The sequence below is a fragment of the Rhincodon typus genome, chromosome 24 (assembly GCF_021869965.1).
Source record: "Rhincodon typus isolate 14 chromosome 24, sRhiTyp1.1, whole genome shotgun sequence".
NCBI lineage: Eukaryota > Metazoa > Chordata > Chondrichthyes > Orectolobiformes > Rhincodontidae > Rhincodon > Rhincodon typus.
Genome location: NC_063355.1, coordinates 28,346,303 through 28,361,105, shown reverse-complemented (window position 1 = coordinate 28,361,105; position 14,803 = coordinate 28,346,303).

Below are 14,803 nucleotides of genomic sequence, written 5' to 3'. Positions count from 1 at the left end.
TCTGCACAAAACGTAGATATTCTGATTATAATATCTATCACTATATACAAAGGCTCAAGGTAGTCTGTTCATAATATCATCCCCTGTACAATATGCCATGCAAAGGTCAGATTACAAAAATGTCTCAATGTACAAACTGTCCAAACACAGTCTCATTCAGATTTCCCTTCTCTAGACTCACTGTCTTGGTACAGTCTAATTATAATATCCTCTCCCTGTAATCACTTTACCAACACAGTCTGATTATAATAACCTCTTTTCACACACCATCCAAGAACATAATGATTATAATATCTTCTCCCTGTAAACACTGTACCAACACAGTCTGTTCATAACAACCTCTCTTCACACACCATCCCAGACTATATTGGTTATAATATCCATTTTCGATACAAAGTATCCTGGGATTGTCTCATTATAATATCCTCACTCGGTACACATTGTCTGCGAGGGCCTGATTATAATATCTTCTCTCTATATAACCATGTCTTGGGAAAGGCTGATTGTTATTACCACATGATGTAGAAACTTTCTGAACTAATTCTGACTATATCCTCTCTCTGTACACACCGATGCAAGGCAAGTTCTTTATAACATCCTCTTTCTGTTCATACTGTCCCAGGACAGTCGGATTGTAATATCTTCTCTATCTGCTTTCCTAAAATATTCTGATTATGGTATCCTTTGATTGTGCATTTTGTCCTATTGGCAGTCTCATTATAATTCATATCCAGTACACACTGTCCCAAGGTTAATTATAATGTCCACTCAGTGTACAAACTGTTCAGGGACATTCCGATAATAATAACTTCGACCTGTCCAAACTGTCCTGGGACACTTTTGTTGTCATATCAAATGTTTGTACACACTATACTTTTGGAATCTAAGTATAATCAACTTTCTCCATATGCACTATCCTGGGACATTATAATATCCAAAGTCTGTACACATTGTCCAGAGATGATCTTAATATACTCCCAATGTATGTTCCTTGGAGCGTCAGTATAATTGGATTCCTCTATACACATTGTCCTGGGACATTTTGATTGTAAGATACTCTCCATATACATTGCACATGAATAGTCAGATTATAATATATTCTCACTGTGCACACTGTCTTAGAACATACTGATTATATATTGTGCACAATGGCTTGCGATGGTCTGATTACAACATTGTCTCCTTGTACAACACTGTCCTGCAGCAGTCTGATTATTATCACCTCTCACTGTACAAACTAACCCAAACATTCTGATTATAATCTTCCATCTCTGTTTACACTGTGCTGCAAGGGCCTGACTACAGTATCCTCTCCCTGCATACAATGTCCTGTAAGGTTTGAATTATAATATCTTAATGCCACACACACTGATCTGCAACAGTCTGATTCTGACATCCTGTCACTTGTCCCACAAGTGTCTGATTATAAAGTCCTTTCTGAAGAAGCATTATGGCAAATCACAGACAATAAATGGGCTGAGAGAGGTGCTGGAGAGCTGGAGCCACGTGCCAGTATACATGTTGGCTGCAATTTTTGTCAGAAAAGGATAAGCAATGGGCAAAATTGGTGTCCGAGGAGACTGTGGGTCAGGGGGAAAGACAGTGAGCCATGTTAACCAGATACATCCCTATCTGAGGCTGATCTTGCAATGTGGCTGGACACTCCTCCTGAAATGACAGGTAAACAATTAATTATCTGCCAAGTGGGGCTGAGATCTTAGCAGAGCCAGGCAGGGTTCATCATATGGATGAAGTCTGAAAGATCCCTGGAGTTGGCCTCTCTGCAAAATATTGTCCTGTAACTATGAAACATTTTAAATAATTTTCAATTTGTCAGAGAGCATCTTCACTATAAGGCAACCATGTGTCCTCTTACTTGCCACAGCAGTACTATGCTCTCCAAATGGGACCGCCAACAGGGTTTTTATTATTCCCGGGTGTGGGTCTCATGAATGAATGAATGAATGATTTTATTGTCATGTGTATTTTACAGTGCAAAAATGCAGTCATAGAATCCCTACCATGTGGAAGCAGACCATTTGGACCACAGAGTCCATAATGACCAAATGGGATTAGTTTAATTGTGAAAACTGGGTGGCATGGGCAAGTTGAACTGAAGGGCCTGTTGGCATGCCATAGACTTCTATGACTATGACTCTATGACCTTCTGAAGAGCATCTTACCCAGACCCACTCCTCATCCCATCCCTATGACTCTGCATTTCTCATGGTTAATCCACCTATCCTACACATCCCTGGACAAACAGGGTAATTTAGCATGGCCAATCCACTTAACCTGCACATCTTTGGACTGTTGGAGGAAACTGGAGCACGCAGAGGAAACCCACGCAGTCACGAGGAGAACGTGCAATGTCCACACAGAGTCACCCAAGGGTGGAATTGACCAGGGTTCCTGGAGCTGTGAGGCAGCAGTGCTAACCACTGAGAGACCGTGCCACCCAGAATTTAAGAATCGTAGAAAAAAAAAGATATAGCTTAAAGCGTGTCCATCACTCTTCTACCAATGCTTCACTGCCACCAGCACCAGATCCAACCAATGCCGACATTGGTGCTTCTCAGGCATCATCTTTTGCCACTGGGCCTACCTCACAAATGTTGCCTCCACCTGATGTAGCAGCCAATGCGGGTACTGTGCTCACCCCTGCTCCTTGCCGCCGCCAGAGTCCCACTCTGAACTCACCAGCTACCTCATCACAGTCTGCCAGAGGCCTGCTCAGGGCTCACCAGCTGCTGCCATGCTCCGCACCCTGATGAAGCCATCTTCCTACCACCTTCCGACTTCCTCGTCGATGTCATCACCGCTGATGCCGCCATAACTGAGTTCCTCCGAGACGGTAAGCAGAAGCAAAAACTAAAAAGGAAAAACAGAAAAGAAGAGAAAACAAACAAAAAGAAAGAAAAGCAGATGGAGTGGACTAGCCCCGAGCTCAGGAGCCCAGACACTGCCCAATCCGCTGCTGCCATCTTAAACTTGTCTCAGTAAAACGCACACATTTGTTGCCCATCTCTAGTTGTCCTTGAACTGAATGGTGTGCTGGGCTATTTCACTGGATAGTTAAAAGTTAATCACACAGCTGTGGATCTGGATTAACATATTGAATAGACCAACTAATGAGTGCAAATTTCCTTCCCTTATTGATGGTCATCAATACTAAGACTATCTTTGTATTTCATGAATTGAATTTAAATTTGACTGGTCACCATGGTGGGATTTGAAAACACATCCAGGTCATCAACCTGGACTTCCAGAAATAGTAATTCACTGACATTACCATGACACCATTATGGCCACAACCGCAACAAAGTTTCCCCTCTACTTCCATTGACCCAGGTGGGTACCTCTCCCATCTGCTACACTCAGTTGGATAGCACTCCTGGAAGCAGCCTCCTACAGGACCATCTCCAGTGGGATGGGCAGCCAGGTAGAATAGAATAGCCTTTATTGTCATATGCACCAGAATGAGTGCAGTGAAAAGTTTGTAATGACGCCACTTTGTGCCATCTTAGGTATACGTTACCTAGGTACAGATACTTTAAGCATTTGTTATCGAATTGAAAGAGTAAAAAAGAAGTCTAGCATAGGAATAAAAAGTATTAAAAAGTACTCAAATTAATCCGGGATTGAGGACGGGAAAAATTGTGGCTATAAGAGCTGCTCTTTTTTTAGGTTTTTTCAGTGTTGAAGCTGATTTCCTTGAATTCTAGAGCAGTAATTACAGTTTTATAAGCTGTTACATTGTTTTGAAGCTGTGGGGAAAAGAAATTCAAAACAATGGTGCCTTATAAAGGAGGAAGAGAGACAATGGTAGTGACCACATGGGAAGTGAATCAAACAGAGCAGTAAAACTGCACAGCTATCTGACCCAGCAGTAAGCTGCACAGCTAACTGCCTCTGCTGTTTGGTTTCAAGTATCTCTGGACATCGGAGCTTGTTCTAAGAAAAATAAACAAACAGTGAAATTTACAGTTGATCTTGGAAAAAAACCTGTGTGGGGGAGCTTACTGCAAGGGAGAAGTGTCTAGTTTTAAAGTGTAACCTTACTATGTTTTCTGTAAATCTACAATAGTGAGTAGAATGGGTTCTTTGTTGATTATATGCTTTTATTGACATCTGTTTCTTGATTAAACTTTAAAAATACAAAATAAAAGGTACTAAGCTAGCCTGGAGCAGTGTTTTTAGAGCAGCAAGACTATGCTATTTTCTGGGTCTGTATATTGTTAAGATGCAAAGATGGCCTTTAGTAGAGTGGTGTGCCCTTCCTGTTGGATGTAAGAGATTAGGGAGAATTTTGATGTTACTGATGGTTATGTCTGCAGGAAGTGTGTTTGGTTGCGAATCCTGTCAGGTCGCATGGATCGGTTGGAGCAGCAATTAGAGGCAATGAGGAATTTACAGGAGCTACAGGGTGTGATGGATGGCAGTTGCAGGGAGGGGGATAAACTGAAGATACAGTCAGGTAGATGAGTTACCTCTAGAAAAGGTAGGAGAGTGAGGCAGGTAGTGCAGAAGTCTCCTCAAACAAGTATGCTGTTTTGGAAAAAGTAGTGGGTGATGGACCCTTAGGAGAATGTAGCACTAACAGCCAAGGTTCTGGTACCGAGACTGGCTGTAATGTAACAAAGGGTATGTCAGGTTTCAAGCGATCAATTGTGATAGGGGATTCTCTAGTCAGAGGCACAGACAGACAGTTCTGCAGCCGACTACGAATGGTGTGTTGCCTCCTTGGTGCCAGGATCAAGGATTTCTCGGAGAGAGTGTAGAATATTCTCAAAGGGGAGAGGGACCTGCAGGAGGTCATTGTACACATTACAACTAATGGAGTAGAAAGAGAAAAGAATGAAATTCTGAGTCGAGAATATAGGAAGTTAGGCAGGAATTTAAGAAGTATGACCTCGAGGGTAGTAATATTTGGGTTATGCCGGGTGCCATGAGCTAGTGAGGTTAGGAATAGGAGGAGAGAGCAGATAAATACGTGGCTGAGGAGTGGTGCAGAGGAGAAGGATTCACATTTTTGGATCATTGGAATCTCTTCTAGGGTATAAAAAGGACAGATTGCACCTAAATTGGAAAGGGACTAATATACTGGCGGGGAGATTTGCTGGAGCTGCTCAGGAGGATTTAAACTAGTAAGGGAGTGGGGTGTGGGGGCTGGGACTCAGGGAGATAGTGAGGAAAGAGATCAGTCTGAGACTGGTACATTTTGGAAAAGGAGTAAGTCAAACAGTCAGGGCAGGCAGGAACAAAGCAGAGAACAAGGCAGGACCAATAAATTAAACTGCATTTATTTCAATGCAAGAGGCCTAGCAGGTAAGGCAGATGAATTCAGGGCATGGTTGGGAACATGGGACTGGGATATCATAGCAAGAGATTGAGTGAATTCCTAGAAGAGTATAAAAGCAGTAGGAGTATACTTAAGAGGTAATCACAAGGCCAAAAAGGTTACACAAGGTTGCTTTGGCAAATAGGGTTAAGGAGAATCCAAAGGGATTCTGCAAATACATTATGGACAAAAGGATAACTAGGGAGAGAGTAGGGCTCCTTAAAGATCAGCAAGGCCACCTATGTGTGGAACCACAGGAGATGGGGGAGAAACTATCTGAGTATTTTGCGTCAGTGTTTACTGTAGAGAAGGATATGGAAGATTCAGACCGTGGGGAAATAAATAGCAACACCTTGAAAAATGTCCATATTACTGAGGAGGAGGTGCTGGACATCTTAAAACGCATAAAGGTAGATAAATCCCCGGGACCTGATCAGGTGTACCCTGGAACTCTGTGGGAAGCTGGGGAAGTAATTGTTGAGTCCCTTGCTGAGATATTTGTATCGTCGATAGCCACAGGTGAGGTGCCGGAAGACTGGAGGTTGGTTAACGTGGTGCCACCATTTAAAAACGGTGGTAAGGAAAAGCCAGGGAACTATAGACTGGTGAGCCTGACATCAGTGATGGGCAAGTTGTTGGAGGGAATCCTGAGGGACAGGATTTATAAGTATTTGGAAAGGCAAGGGCTGATTAAGGATAGTCAACATGGCTTTGTGTGTGGGACATTGTGTCACACTAAATGATTGAGTTTTTTGAAGAGTTAATGAAGACAATTGATGAGAACAGAGGGGTGGATGTGATCTGTATGGACATCAGTAAGGTGCTCAACAAGATTCCTCATGATGGACTGGTTAGTAAGGTTAGATCACACAGAACAGAGGGGGAACTAGCCAATTGAATATAGAACTAGCTCGAAGGTAGAAGACAGCAGGTGGTGGTGGAGGGTTGCTTTTCAGATTGGAGGCCTGTGACCAGCAGTGTGCCACAAGGACTGGTGCTGGGTCCACTGCTTTTTGTCATTTATATAAATGATTTGGATGTGAACCTAGGAGTTATGGTCAGTAAGTTTGCAGATGACACCAAAATTAGCGGTGGAGTGGACAGCTAAGAAGGTTACCTCAGAGTTAATTGGATCTTGATCGGATTGGCCAATGGGCCAAGGAGTGGCAGATGGAGTTTACTTTAGATTAATGTGAGGTGCTGCAGTTTGGAAAGGCAGGACTTATACACTTAATGGTAAGGTCCTGGGGAGTGTTCCTAAACAAAGAGGCCTTGGAGTGCAGGTTCATAGTTCCTTGAAAGTGCAGTAGCAGGTAGATGAGTTAGCAAAGAAAGCGTTTGGCATGCTTGCATTTGTTGTTCAGTGCATTGTGTAGGAGTTGGGAGGTCATGTTGAGGCTGTACAGACATTGGTGAGGCCACTTTTGGAATGGTGCATTCAATTCTGGTCTCCCTGCTATAGGAAGGTTGTTGTGAAACTTGAAAAGGTTCAGAAAAGATTTACAAGGATGGTGTCAGGGTTGGAAAGTTTGTGGTATAGAGGAAGGCTGAATATACTGGGGCTATTTTCCCTGGAACATTGAAGGCTGATGGGTGACCTTATCGAGGTTTATAAAATCATGAGGGGCATAGATAGGGTAAACAGACAAGGTATTTTCCACAGGGTGGGGGAGTCCAAAACTAAAAAAACACAGGTTTAAGGTGAGAGGGGAAAGATTTAAAAGGCATCTAAGGTGCAACTTCTTCATGCAGAGGAATGAGCTGCCAGAAGAAGTGATGAAGGCTGGTACAATTACAACATTCAGAAAGCTTCTGGATGAGTATATGAATAGGAAGGATTTGGAGGGATATGGGACAAATGCTAGCAAATGGGACTAGATTTATTTAAGATATCTGGTTGGTATGGACGAGTTGGACTGAAGGGTCTGTTTCTCTGCTGTATATTTCTATGACTCTCCTCAAAGTCCATAATAACAATAAAAAGTACCTTTAAAAAGTACGCAAATTATAGTCTTTTTCACTGAGTCCCCCAAGCTTCAGAACACAAGGCCTTGCTGCCTTCACGTGTTGGGTTCCAGCCTACAACTTACCTCCAGGAATTGTCTCCCAGACCAGCCTGGAGTTGGACTGCCTCTTGCTCTGGGCTTCGGCCTGCAACTCAACTCCAGAACACGTCTCCAGGCCGGTCAGGGCTCATGCTGCCTCCTGATCCGGGCTCAGGCTTGAGACTCACCTCTGGGACTCAGACTGCCTCCCAATCCGGGCTCCGGCCTGTGACTCGCCTCCAGAACTCATCTCCCACACCGGCATGGTCTCCAACTCGTCCTCCATGCTGGCTGGACACCGACTCGCTTCCATCCTCCACTCCCTCCAGGTAAGTTTCAGAAGTTAAAGGTTGGGGGAGGGGCAGAAGAGAAACTGGAGAAAGAGCAGAAAAGAGGGAAAAAAGAAAAAAAAAGGAAAAGGAACTGACAATGCAGTGGAGCTTTGGCTGGAGCGTCCTACTCCACTGCCATCTTGGACCGGATATCACCAGGATGTTGTCAGGAGACATGTTTGGGCCATATGTCTGCACTGTACCAAAGACAGTAAGATTCTACTTTCAGAATTTGTTGTGTTTTTGGATGCAACATGTGTATCTTGTGGTTAAAGAAAGAAAGACTGGAATTTATAAAGCATTTTTCACAGCCACTGGGCAAGTCAAAGTATTTCAGGATGAAGTATTTTGAAGTGTAGTCAGTGTTGTAGGAAATGTAGCAGCTATCTTTACTCTGAGTTTCCACAAACAACAATGACTAGACAATCTGTTTCTGTGATCCTGATTGAGTGACAAACATTGACCAAGGCCCCAGGGATAGCTCCTCTGATTTCTTTGAAACAGTTCCATGGAATCTTTTACAACAACCAGAGGAGGGAAATGAGACCTTGGTTTAATGTTTCATCTGAATAGTGACAACTCTACCTCTGACATTGTCTCATCCAGATTCAGGTGGACTCAGGATGTAATATTGGGGGAGCACCAAAAGAATCAATTCAGGGAAAATTAACTGGATACAACTGTATAGAAAAACATGGATCCAGGTGAGGTAAATGGCACTCAGTTACATGACTGGAGAGTTGTTGGAAAACAATGGTTAAATTAAAGATTTCAGACAGAATGAAAATAATGAAGAGTGCTCCCAAGACAGTCAATGTCTTTCACACTGTTTTACAGAAATGGACACTTTGCTCAGAAACTTCTTCTGCTGTGTTTTCTCTGCTAATTTAGAGAGCATCATAGAGTTTACAGATTAGATTAACTTTGTTCTGCACTGTCTGGAATTGAGTTGATCACAAATACAAAAATAATATTGTATATACCTCTAGGATGAAGATCACGCAACAAGTCCTTCAACGCTCGAGAAAAGCATCCCATACCAAATTAAGAGCCTGGGAAGCTACCATTACAAGTGTTTTTGACACAAGGAAATCATTTTTATTTATTCCATGTTGGTTGCTCACAGATTATATTTCATAATCCTTAACATTCCATGTATTGATTGTTAGATCATTACCCACTGTGGAGAAAATTGAAAAGCCAACCAGGCACAATTTACTCGAAGGTTTGTCTGCAGTCGGATTAGAGTGGTTGGAAAGGATGACCACAGTTACGATTTTTTTTTGCACAGCCTCTACAGAACATTGGGGAAAACATTCTGCATAAGTCTGATGTCCAGGGATATTAACAGACCTCCGAATGTTCAAATCTCTGAACAATTTGAAAACTACTTAAAATAACTCACAAACAGTGTGCTAACATAAGTTGGAGACTGAAACATCTGTGTAACAAAATATAACTTGTTTAATAATATAGTACTGGTTATATTCAGTGACTCAGGATACCTAAAGCTGAGGGATTTAAGAGATTTCCCTTTCACAGCCTGGATGTTTCTGTTGTATTGTCCAAACATAAAAAGGTAGACACTAGGAACCAGTTAAGAAGTTGTTTCTATGCTGAGCACTCCTGAAAACACATGACTGGTCCTGTTTGAAGAAACAATCAAAAGTTTCTCATGATTCTAGCCATAAAAGTGGTCTTCACATGTCTCCATCCTTAGGAGAGAATAAATGCCATTTCAAAAATCATTTCATCACAAGTTAAAAGGCATGTACACAATAAAACACAAGACTTGCATCCATTCCTCCTCCTTTATCTCTTATACAAGCTTTAATCTCTTTCTCTTAAATTCATAACTCCTTCCATTATTTTTGCAATCCAGACAATGCATTTGCAATCATACTAACTTTACCAGCAATGTAAACAATCTCAATCTTTACATTGAATATAAACAAAATACTGTAAATGCTGGAAGTCTGAAACAAACACAGAAATGCTGGATAATCTCAGCCGATTTAGCAGCATCTATGGAAGAGAAACAGAGTTAATGTTTCGAGTCCAATAGGACACTTTTACAGAACTTCAATTTCTCCAGCATTGTCTGTGTTTGTTTCAGATTTCCAGCATCTGCAGCATTTTGCTTTTATTATATTACTGTAGTTTGACTCAATATATCTAACTTTGAGGGGGTAAAGTGGGCACATGAACAGTTAGATTGATGAGCCGCAAAAAAAGAAGTTGCTGGAAAAGCTCAGCAGGTCCGGCAGCATCTGTGAAGAAAAAAAATCAGAGTTAATGTTTTGGGTCCTGCGACCCTTCCTCAGAACTGCTGAGCTTTTCCAACAACTTCTGTTTTTGTTCCTGATTTACAGCATCCACCGTTCTTTCAGTTTTTAGGTTGATGAGCTGGTTGGGAATGTTGGGAATTTTAAAGCCAATATGGCTGAAGAGGAGGGCCACTAAGACAGGAATATGTACATTTAGGGGTTCAGCAAGAGCAAGAGGCTGAACCTGAGACTCATGTGTGAAGCACAACTGCTGTTTCCTTTCATTATGATTCAAGTAAAAAGTGTGCAATGGAGCTGAAAATAGTTGTCATCACACCTGGAGCAGGAAGTGTAAGTGTTACATCTGTGAGGGAGAGAGCTTCACTGTTGAGTGATATGAAATCCTTCAAAGTGCAACAGCATTACACAGGCACCCATACAGTACAGGTGCAAAACACTGCAAGGACTACATGCTTGTATATGGATGTTAGGCATTAACTTACTGTCTGGAGTCCAAATCCTGGCCTCAAGCACTTCACCACATCATGTTGCATTAGGAATCAATGCCAGTAAAGATGATCACTAATGATGCACAAGTAATGTATTGTGGCTTGGAAAGGTTTAGCTAAGTTGATAAATCAGCAAATACCTTCCAGGTTCCCATAGCCGGCATACGGTGCAAGAGATGCTCAATTCACATTTCACCTGTAAACTACTTGTAGCACGAAGGACGGCAAGGCTCTGTACCTTCACTCTCATTGTTGCTGCTAGATAGATATTCACTTAAACAACTGATGATGTGAAGTGAATGTATATTTATAAGTATGAGAATGTATTCACAATGAAGTATCATCCGTGTCACCTATATGCCTGCAAGGGGTCTTCTTCCTTTCCTGCTCACTATGTTTCAGTGCACTCCCAGGGTACACAGCTGGACTGGAGGGAGCCTGTCCTATTGTAGATTTTGTTGGTCTTGGAATTTTGTTTGGGCGATCCCAGGGATGTTTGTGGATGAGGCCCAGAGTGTGTTCTGCCTCAAGGCATGTGCACCATCCTCAGCTTTAACTTTTACAGGGCTGATGGTGAGAGGTAGAGTGGAGGTAGAAACCCCAGTCAAATCTGACGCACACTGGGAGAAGATTTCTGCAGGGTCTGAATGTGGATCTTCCTTTGGTTAGGTGCCTATTGTCACTGCCTTATCTCTTTGTGAGGAAGCAGCATGTGGAGTGAGGTCAAGGTCCATCATCCACCTGCTGCCTTCTCATTGGTGCTGAGTACCAAAGGCTAGCACAATGGAGAGCAGGTCTGCGTGCAGTTCCAGCATTCTCTGAGACTGCTCGATCTAACTCTCCAGGGCAACCACTAACCTCTCCATGGTGGCAGCCAGAGACTCACATGCCAGGAGTAGCATGATACAAACAACATTGGTGCAGCTTTGTAGCCTTTGTGACAGGTTGTTCAGTACCTCCAACTAACCTGCCTCTGCTCCTGTATCTGCTTGTGCATTTCTATGAAGTACAAAATTGCTGACACCATGGGCTTCTCTCCTGCCTCGGGTGAGCAGGTGCTCGATCTTTGGCAGTTCTCTGAGTGTCAGTGACCTGAGGTGTCTTTTTTTGGCCAGCTGTGCAGACATAGCAGGGATCTGCTGACCAACAGGAAAATGGGCAATGCTTCTTATATATTTGCAGGACATGGATGTTTCAACATCACCACATGAGCAGTCCCAGTCCCAGTCCCCATGCAGGATCCTCTTCTGATTGTGGGTGAGGAACCACCCTACTACCTGTCTTGGTTCTTTCTTCCAGATTATGGTCCCTTTTCTCCTGGAATGAGACAAGAGGAAGGATTGAATGAGATGAAAGGGGCTGGTGCAGCTTATAGCACTGGTACAGGTGGGGTAAAAATGTTCAGGTGTCCAGAGTGAGTGAGTAGTGCAGTGAGCATGCAGAATTAGTAGTCTTAGGTGTTGGGTGGGTGAGAGTGAGTGAGGGGAGATGTTGCATACAATAATGAAAGTAATAATCCATTAGTTTTAGTAGCAGAGAGAGGGTAGTGGTGTTAATCTTACAGAGCAGAGTTCATTGACCTCCTTGCAGCATTGCTTGGTGTTTGCCCAGACTGTTGTGGTCTTCTCTGCCAATCCTAGGGAAGAGGTCAGTCCTCCTTTGCTCCATCTGCTCCACCAGGATCTCCAAGTTCCTTCCTACAAGGTAGGGTGATAATTTTCCCCTGCCTGCTATATCCGGAGCAAATAACCTGAACCCTGCAGAGCAGCTCTGGACTACCAGCGCTTGACTGCGTGCACAACTGCCTTTTAAATACGGCACCAGTGCCTAGGATCCCAGCATAACCTGGCAGTGGTGAGTACTTTCGCCCACTAGTGGGAGGATAGAACAAGCAAGGTGCTAAAGGGGCATGGTGCATATGTAATAAGGCAAGTTTGAAAAAAACTCGTTAGACCTCACAAAGTGAAACCTCCCATGAAATTCACTGAAATCGACACTGAACTGATTTCTGGTGAGATTCAGGCCATAATGGTGCTGTCTAAAAGTAGCCAAATTAATGTTATGCAAGAGCTTTAAGATAAGGCCATGCTGTAATTTCTAGACTTTCATTCCTTGATATGAAACTATTTCAAGAATTGGAAAAAGTAATGTATAAGCTGAAGCTGCCGAAATGAAACTGCTTGATCAGGAGTGAATCCCCTTTGAACATTTGTCCAATTTCAGTCTTTCTTTGTGCTTGTGGAACACAGTTATGATGAGTCTGCTGTCTGTCAAAAAGCTGCTCCTGTATAACTCACAGAGATCCCTTCATTCTACTTTACACTACATCCAGCAACTGAGGAGGTATAGCATACATCCCTGTCAAAGGCTGCTGTTATTTGTTTCCAAGATAACTCCAAATTATCCAAGTAGACTTTGAGGGAGAGTGATAATCACCATAAAGGAATATCTTGCCATCATGTACTTGAAATATCAAGCAGGAGATCTTCACTAATAAATGCACAAGGTTGCTGCATAATGAGGAATTCTTACCTCAGAGTACATATGCGTTCATTGGCCTCAATTTATATCAATCATGGTACAACTGAAGTGCAACGCATCAATATAAGTTCAATACTTAAAGGAACTGTGAACAAACCTTGTCTATTAAACAACAGATTAATTCCCCATCCTGTAGAATAAGGAGAAACAAAGGTCATTTTTCAGAGTGAGGATAATGAATAGAATTTGTTTTTCAGAATGGCAGCCTGAATCAATAGTTTTGTTGCTCTTAGTTGACCTGGAAAATATTAATGACATGACACACATCAAGATGAATAATGCTTAAATATTATATACCATAGTAAGCAGCAGTTACCAAAATCCTGGAAGACCTATTTCTCATTAGACAGACAACTGGTGGGTGAGTTTAACCTGAGGCTCACTTTACTTGAGGCAAGGGATGAGGTCAAGAAAATTGAACTTACCTCTTTGTACTGCAAACTGTACTCCCCAGCCACCTGAGCTATCTCTAGCAAGCGACTTATTTCTAATATCCCAAGGACTGAAAATTTATCCCCAGCTCTCTGATTATGTGACTGAAGCAATCTCCTGCACTTTCACAAATTAAACATAATGCTGTGTAAAATCGGAGTGCTCATTTTAATTGACCTGCACCAAACGTGGGAGAATATGTTGCTTGTATTTATCTGAGTTTACATGTGATAGTGTAAGAGATTATATCTGTGTGAACATTCATGTCTGTCAATGGTGTTTCTCCTATCAATACATTCACACATAAATGTGGGCACTTACTCTTAAACGCACTCAAAACAAATTTATTTACTTACACATGTATGTATATCATACATGTACAGTGACATATATGTACAGGAATTGTCCCATATATATGTGCACTTAAACACACAGACACCTATAAACTCACACATCCATGCTGCATGGTTTACTCCAAAATGGGCAGATATCAATGAGTTGGAGGGCTTATCTTTTTCTGTAACCTCTCTGATCCAGAAATGTATTTTTTAACTGAGATATTAAAGATACTTTGTGTTTAAATCCAATGTATTTGTCATTTCTTTCTCACAACAGTTAGGTGACAGGTCATAGCAGACCAGATTATTGGTCTGTACCTCTTGCAGAATTTGTTAGCATTTTCAAGGAAATCTCAACCAGAGTGGATAGAGGGGAACCAGTAGGCATGTTGTATTTGGACTTTCAGAGGCGTTCAACAAGGTATCTCACAAAAGTTTAACTCATAAGACCCCAACATGTTGGAGGTAATATATTAGCATGAAAGAGAATTGGCTAATTGACAGAAAACAGTGACCCGTGATCAGGGGGGGTTCCACAGGCAGTAGTGCTGGATCCGCAACTGTTTACAATATAAATTAATGACTTGGACAAAAGAAGCGAATGTACTGTAGCCAAATTTGCAGGTGACACAAAAAAATCTGGAAAGGCAGGTTGCAAGATGGATACAAACATTTACAGTGAGATATTGATATGTTAAGTCGGTCGACATAAAGTTGCAAAATAGAGTATAATGTGGGAAAATATGAAGTTGTTCAATTTGGAAGTGAGAATAAAAGAACAAAGTATTATTTAAATCTGGAAAAACTGCAGAAATCTGCAACACAAAGGGTCTTGGGAGGATTTGTGCATGAAATATAGAAAGCTAGCAGAAAGGTACAGCAGATAATTAGGAAGGCTAATGAAATATTGGCCCTTACTTCAAGGGAGTTGGAATATAAGAGTAAGGATGATTTACTGCAACTGTACAAGGTGCTGCTGAGACCGCATCTGGAGTACT